This window comes from Triticum urartu, chromosome 6A (assembly GCF_056163025.1).
Source record: "Triticum urartu cultivar PI428250 chromosome 6A, HENAU_Tu73, whole genome shotgun sequence".
Taxonomy (NCBI): Eukaryota; Viridiplantae; Streptophyta; class Magnoliopsida; order Poales; family Poaceae; genus Triticum; species Triticum urartu.
Genome location: NC_141878.1, coordinates 374,286,619 through 374,294,310, shown reverse-complemented (window position 1 = coordinate 374,294,310; position 7,692 = coordinate 374,286,619). Strand labels below are relative to the sequence as shown.

The following is a 7,692-nucleotide window of genomic DNA, read 5'->3' as shown; positions in this document are numbered from 1 at the left end:
TGCCTACAAGGGCCCCGCCTCCCTCTCGCTGGAAACCCTAGGACACTTTCCCCCTTGCCTCTCGCCCTCTCGCTCAATCTCGAGCTCGTCCGCCACTGACATCGTCGTGCCACCGTCGTTGTCGCCCACTGCATCCACCCGGAGCCGCGCCAAGGTGACCAGGGGCTCCACCACGGTCGTCTCCGTTGCCTGAGGCCGCCCGCTGGAGCCCAGCGCCTCCGCATCAAGCTCGTCGACGCCGTCTTCAACCTCTGCCCTGCCGGACCTCGCCACTCAATCCGCCGCCTCCGGTGCTCCCCCGGCCTCACTGACCTCCCCAGCCGTACCAATGTGAGCCCCTACACCGATTCCCCCTTTCCCACCGTCGAATCTTTCGTCGTAGGCCGTTGCATCACCATGCCCGAGCTCCGGGCGAGCTCGCGGCCGCCGTGCCCATGGCCGCACTCTCGCGCGCCTCCGGCTTCCTGGCCTCGCCCCCGCGCTGTCGGCGCGTGCACCGGCCGCACCAAGGACCTGCCCGCTCGCGCTCGTCGCTCCCCGCCCGCGCGCCAGCTGCGCGTGCACGTGCGCCCACGCCCGCGTGCCTGCTGCTGGCGATGCTACTGCGTTCGGCTGCTCCTCACCGCCTGATGCGCGCGTGGACTGCTTTGCTGCTGCTCGTGCCACCGCTGATGCTACTCCCTTCTACTGCTCCTAATCCCAGCAGCTGCTTCTTCTTACTACTACCACTGTCTGTAGTTGCTACTGCTACTTTGTTGCCGCTACTCTGCTGAAGTTATGTTGCTGCTGTTGATTGCTACTGTAGATGCTACTAGCTAGCTTTTTTTTTCCTGCAATGACTAACCCTCTAAACTGTCCCTAATCAGTGGTTAAACAACCGTCAAAAAGGCTAAGAAAAATATGAGGAGAATGTATACTTGACAAACTTTATTTTATCCGACTAGACCAAATCCTTTTGATGAATAGTTTAAATCCTAAAAAAATCACAAAATGGCATCTTATGTTAATAACTCCTAGCCTACTAACTTGTGTGTGTTGTGTGTGTGCGCCTCGTGCATGTGGCCTGAGTAGTGGCAGACACTTGCTTAGATTAGTACTACTAGGTGTTAATTAGTGGCTATAATAGTCTATGTAGGGATGACATGTGGCCTCTTTTTTTTAAAAGCCTAATTAATAGTTTGTGCCAATGACAAGTATGGCCCAATGCACTGTTCATTGGTTGACTAGTAAAAGTGTTGACTGAGTCAACCTAGCTCCTTGACCCCACATGTCATTGAGTGTGGCTAGCCCCTTGCTGAGTTAAAAAACCATTTCACTGTTTATAATTCAAATTAAATAAATTGAAAAAAATCCTTTAAACTTTAGAATTCTTATAAAATAAATCGTAGCTCGGATGGAAAAACTTTGTACATGAAAGTTGCTCAGAACAACGAGACGAACCCGGATACGCAGCCCGTTCGTCCGCCACGCATCCCTAGCATAGCGAACACACAACTTTCCCCCTCCGGTTCATCTGTTCGAAAACGCGAAACACCAGGGATACTTTCCCGGATGTTACCCCCCTTCGCCGGTATCACCTCCTACCGCGTTAGGTCACACCCGGCACATCTTATTGCCATGTTATGCTTTGTGGTGCAATGTTTTCTTTATATTTATTGTTTCTTCCCCCTCTTCTCTCCGGTAGGTCCCGAGACCGATGCTGCCCTTGTGATCACCTGCGTCGATGATGACCGCCCTCCTTGCCAGAGCAACCAGGCATGCAAACCCCCCCTTGCGCATTCCGATATCGCCCATTTCTTTCCCTCTCATGCTTGCATTAGAACTGCTACTGCTTTCTGTATGATCCTACTCTGATGCATAGCCTGTTTTTGTTACCTGCTTCCATACCTTACCTGCTTATCCTAAACTGCTTAGTATAGGTTGGTTAGTGATCCCTCAGTGACCCCCCAGCTTGTCCCAGTTCCTCGCTTTATGTTCGATGACTCGATCAACGTGATCGACGTCCAGGCCCCGACACCGCACATCACCCCCTTAGTTGTACGACACTACAGAGTTATTATCGAGTGCCAAGGGTGAACCTCATACATCACTCCTGATGAGATCTCCGTAGTGTAGCTATACGGTCGAGGTCATCGAGGGTGATTTCCTCCTTAACCACTTCCGTTACCGCTCTGTCGTGCAACCCCTCAAGTGTGAACCTCGAGGGTGGATCCTCTTACGTTCACCTTGATGATAACATCGAGTGGGATTCACCGGGGGTTATTCCTCGGGTTTTCCCCTTGGTGTTAGACACACAGTTACTATGGTTACTATGACTTTACACTGAGCCATGTTACTAAAGACGGGTCGTCCCTGAGGGGTACCCGTGCGAGCTTAATAGCAAGTGATGTGGAGTCGGGTTGACCTGGAAGCTGCCCGCGAGATACTTACGAGGCGTGGCCGGGCATTCTTAGCCCTTGCCGCAAGTACTCGAGACGGGGCGACGGGGTCACATCGATCGTGAGTTTCTGCTCGTTACCGCGCGTTCCTAATCCACTACGATTTGGATATTTGATCCAAGGGGCCTCTGGCCTATACGCACTAACCATCTACGCGGGGACAATTATGGGCACTCAACATCGTGGTATCATCTGAAGCCTTCGTGACGTCAGCGACTGAGCGGCACGCGCCGGATTGGACCGTAAGCCTGCTCTTGTATTAAGGGGGCTAGTTCTGCTTCCGGCCGCGTTCGCAATGTGCACGTGTGCAAAGGGCGATGGGCCCAGACCCCTGCGCCATAGGATTTAGACCGGCGTGCTGACCTCTCTGTTGTGCCTAGGAAGGGCTACGATGTGTTGATCTTCCGAGGCCGGGCATGACCCAGGAAAGTGTGTCCGGCCGGAGTTAATCGAGCATGGTGGGAAGTTGGTGCACCCCTGCAGGGAAGAAAACATCTATCGATAGCCTGTCCTATGGTAACGGACACTTGGAGTTGTATCCCGATCGATACAACTAGAACTGGATATTGGTGATGAGAAACGGATGGTGATGAGAATTGGATTGTGATGATAACTGGATAGTATGGCTCTAGGATTGCTTTCTCGCAGGGAGTCGAGAAAGGATCTCTGGCCGAGGTTGATAACACTACTGCTACTTTACTTTATGCTACTCTACTCCCTCCTGTTGCTGCAAGATGGTGGTTTCCAGAAGATGCTAGTCTTTGATAGGCTAGGCTTTCCCCTTCCCTTCGGGCATCCTGCAGTTTATTCCACATATACAACCCATCCCTTTGATACAGATGCATACTTAGTTTAGATCTGATGTAAGTCTTGCGAGTACTTTGGATGAGTACTCACGGTTGCTTTGCTACCTCTTTTCCCCCATACCCGTTGATGCGACCAGATGACGGATCCCAGGAGCCAGACGACACCACTGATGAATACTTCTACCCCGAGAGTGCCAACTACTACGTGACGACCGCTGACGACTTGGAGTAGTTAGGAGGCTCCCAGGCAGGAGGCCTTGCCTTTTCGATCAATCTTTCTTTTGTGCTAGCCTTCTTAAGGCAAAACTTGTCTAACTTATGTCTGTACTCAGATATTGTTGCTTCCGCTAACTCTTGTGTTTTCAAGCTTATGTATTCGAGCCTTCGAGGCCCCTGGCTTGTAATATAAAGCTTGTATTATTTTAATTTGTGTCTAGTGTTGTGTTGTGATATCCTCCCGTGAGTCCTTGATCTTGATCGTAAACATTTGCGTGTATGATTAGTGTACGATTGAATTGAGGGCGTCACACCTAGTATCCACTATGTTCTAAGATTGATGTTGCTATGACTTTGCTATGGTTAATGCTTGTCACTAGGGCCCGAGTGCCATGATTTCAGATCTGAACCTATTATGTTTTCATCAATATATGAGAGTTCTTGATCCTATCTCGCAAGTCTATAGTCACCTATTATGTGTTATGATCCGTTAACCCCGAAGTGACAATAATCGGGATACTTACCGGTGATGACTGTAGTTTGAGGTGTTCATTTATTCACTATGTGTTAATGCTTTGGTCCGGTACTCTATTAAAAGGAGGCCTTAATATCCCTTAGTTTCCATTAGGACCCCGCTGCCACGGGAGGGTAGGACAAAAGATGTCATGCAAGTTCTTTTCCATAAGCACGTATGACTATATTCGGAATACATGCCTACATTACATTGATGAACTGGAGCTAGTTATGTGTCACCCTAGGTTATGATTTTTACATGATGCACCGCATCCGGCATAATTCTCCATCACTGATCCATTGCCTACGAGCTTTCCATATATTGTTCTTCGCTTATTTACTTTTCCATTGCTATTGCTATCATCACTACAAAATACCAAAAACATTACTTTTGCTACCGTTACCACTACTATCATATTACTTTGCTACTAAACACTTTGCTGCAGATATTAAGTTTCCAGGTGTGGTTGAATTAACAACTCAGTTGCTAATACTTGAGAATATTCTTTGGCTCCCCTTGTGTAGAATCATTAAATTTGGGTTGAATACTCTACCCTCGAAAACTGTTGCTATCCCCTATACTTGTGGGTTATCAGCAAGCAATACCAACCGGCGTCGCATTGCAACGACTCCTCAAACCGTCCATCAAGCCATCACCTGAGTCAGATTCCATCTTTGTGCCAGCTCCTCCCAAAGCAGTCGGATCCGACTTAAGAGCCCCAGCAGCCGGCACGAGAACTTCGGCAGGCTGCCCGGGGACTACAGCAGTCGCACCTGGCCCTGGGACCTCAGAGCCCGGCCCGGGGACTGCGGCAGTCGGCCCGGGGACTTCATCAATTCACCAAGCGACGACCGACTCCAACCCACCGCCTCCCAGCCCGACCACCCTCGTGCAAGTTGCAGTCCTGGCAATCGAAGAAATTGCAGCACCTTTGTGGGCCCACCCCATCCTCAATTTCTTGGTAAACAAAAAACTGTTGACTGATGAGATCTCGGCCCGACAGGGGCAACGTCGGGCAGCAGCATACACAATCGTCAACAGAGAACTTGTGAGGCGCAGCGCACTAGTGTTTACTAGCGCTGCGTGGAGCCGGAGCAAGGCCAAGCAATCCTCAAAGATATCCATCAAGGCGAGTGTGGTCACCACACGGCTTCAAGGGCACTTGTTGCCAAAGCTTTTCGCCATGGTTTTTTCTGGCCGACTGCTCTAGAAGATGCCAAAGACTCGGTCCAGAAATGCAAAGGGTGCCAGAAGTTCCGCTCGAAGCCACATCAGCAGGCTTCTGCACTCAAGACTATCCCCATTGCCTGGCCCTTTGCTGTCTGGGGCCTGGACATGGTGGGACCATTCAAAACAGCATGAGGTGGCCTGACTCATCTGCTTGTTGCAGTGGACAAGTTCACCAAGTGGATAGAAGCAAAACCGATCAAGAAATTGAATGGTCCGGCTGTTGTGACTTTCATCTCCGACATCACCATCCGGTACGGCATACGACACAACATCATCACTGACAATGGTACAAACTTTGCCAAAGGTGCCTTGGCCCGTTTCTGCGCGACGTAGGGCATCCGACTGGACCTAGCGTCTGTTGCTCATCCACAGTCAAACGGCCAGGTGGAGCAAGCAAACGGCCTTATTTTATCCGGCATCAAGCCCCGACTGTTTGAGCCTCTAGAGCGTTCAGCCGGCTGCTGGCTCGACGAGCTACCAGCCGTCCTCTGGAGTCTGCGCGCAACCCCTTTCTTCCTCATCTACGGTGCCGAAGCCGTCATCCCGACGGACATAGAATTTGACGCCCCTCGAGTCACCATGTACACCGAAGAGGAGGCAGAAGAAGCACGACAAGACGGCATCAATCTGCTGGAAGAGGGCCGGCTGTTGGCACTCAGCCGGTCCACCATCTACCAGCAGAGTCTGCACCGATACTACAACCAAAAGGTCAAGGCAAGATCTTTTCAAGAAGGAGACCTTGTGCTCCGGCTGATCCAGCGCACAGTCGGCCAGCACAAGCTCTCAGCACCTTGGGAAGGCCCCTTCTTCATCAGCAATGTGTTAGGCAACGACTCCTACTACCTCATCGACACTCAGAAGCCTCGAGCATCAAAAGAGACGACTCCAGCAGGGAGACGGAGCGTCCATGGAATGCGAATCTCCTTCGAAGGTTTTACAGTTAAAAAGTAGTATGCATCTCACCGACTTTTGTATTAAATACGAAGACTCCGGGTCCCTCGAGAAGAGCTCGGGGACTACCCTCCTTTATTTATAAGACAAGTATTACGCCTGTCGTTTGTGTTATTTTCATTAATCCGTCTAGCGCCGGGCTCGACCAGTCGACCCGGGGACTTACCGCCTTGTACTATGAAATGCTTCCTGCAGCCGGACAAGTAATGTGTTGGAACCCAAGCCTTCTCCTGCTAGAAGCCGTAGCTCGCAGAGCGACTGTTCGGTTGGCAGGAGTTAAGGCAGAAAGGGTGACCACATGAAAAATGGCTAAGAACCCAAAGCATAAACATACTCCAAGTCGGCTTCCCGCCTCGCCGACCGGATGTCAAAGCAGCCGACCGGCCGGTTTCTACTTAACTTGCCAAGAAAACTCTAGCCGACTCCCGAAAGTGGCTAAGTACTTGACCCAGCCACAGTCTGCAGAGCGACTGTTCGGCTGGCAGGACGACAACCAAGGGAAGGCGGCAAAGGGAAAAGCCCAAAGAGCAGAAAGCAAGGGAAGATAGGACTTAGATAAGATATTTACACATCAAAAGGCCCTTGGCCGACATCCAACATAAGTTTGAAATACACCCCATGGGTGGAACTGTGCGAAGTTAACAAAGTTTGTTGAGACTAATAAGCAGGAAGAAATAAAAGTAAATTGCTAGCCTAGGAAGCAGCAGGCGGGTTCGGCGGAACGGTGGAGTCGGTGGCGCCAGCTGGTCGAGCGGCCGGCTGGTCGGTCTCTGCTTGGTCTCCTTCAGTAGCGGCCGGCTCGCTCGGACATGGCTCGTTGCTGGAGGCGCGGTTGAGTTGAGGCTAGCCATCCGCTCCAACCTCTGGCGGCTCCTCTTCGACCTCCTCCTCCTCCTCCTCGTCCTCTCCCTCGTCGCTGGAGTCGATCACCTCGGCTGAGTCCTCACCCGCCTCGGGGTTCAGCCCAAACCACTCTCGCGGTGCCTCGGCGCCGTTCTCGGCCAGCTCCGGGATGAAGATGCCGGTGTCGGTGTAGTGAGCGATGGCTGCCGCCTGCTTGACGAGTTCGCCCTCCACTGCCACCAGCTCCTCCTGGGCTTCCTGTCGGAATGTGGTCAAGTGGGATAGATTTAGCCTAGGGTACCACACCTTGACAAACTCCAAGGCCCGACGTGCTCCGGCCCGGGCCGAGGAGCCCTTCCACGCCTCAAGGCGGCCAGCCGCCACCTCCAGCCAGTCGGCAGTCCGACTTGGGGTGCGCGGGGCCGGCATGTCGGGCCACAGGGCGGCGATGGCCTAGGCGCCGACACGCTGAAGGCGGCGCAACATCCGATGAGTCGGCCGAAGACGATCCTGGATGCTGAGAAGTTGCTCGCGAAGAGTACGAGGGGCATTGGCGGCGATCTCCTCGCCTTCTGCCCTTCGTCCTTCGCGGTCGGCCTCGATAGCCTGGTTGGCGGCGATCTCCTCGCCTTCTGCCCTTCGTCCTTCGCGGTCGGCCTCGATAGCCTGGTTGGAGGCTCCAGAGTGACCTGTG

The 7,692-nt window shown here is 52.4% G+C and overlaps 1 pseudogene; it reads right to left on the bottom strand.

The window, feature by feature from the left end:
* Nucleotides 1-6,848: 6,848 nt before the first annotated feature.
* LOC147965306 (uncharacterized) lies at nucleotides 6,849-7,484 on the bottom strand (annotated as a pseudogene).
* Between the last annotated feature and the right edge of the window lie 208 nt (nucleotides 7,485-7,692).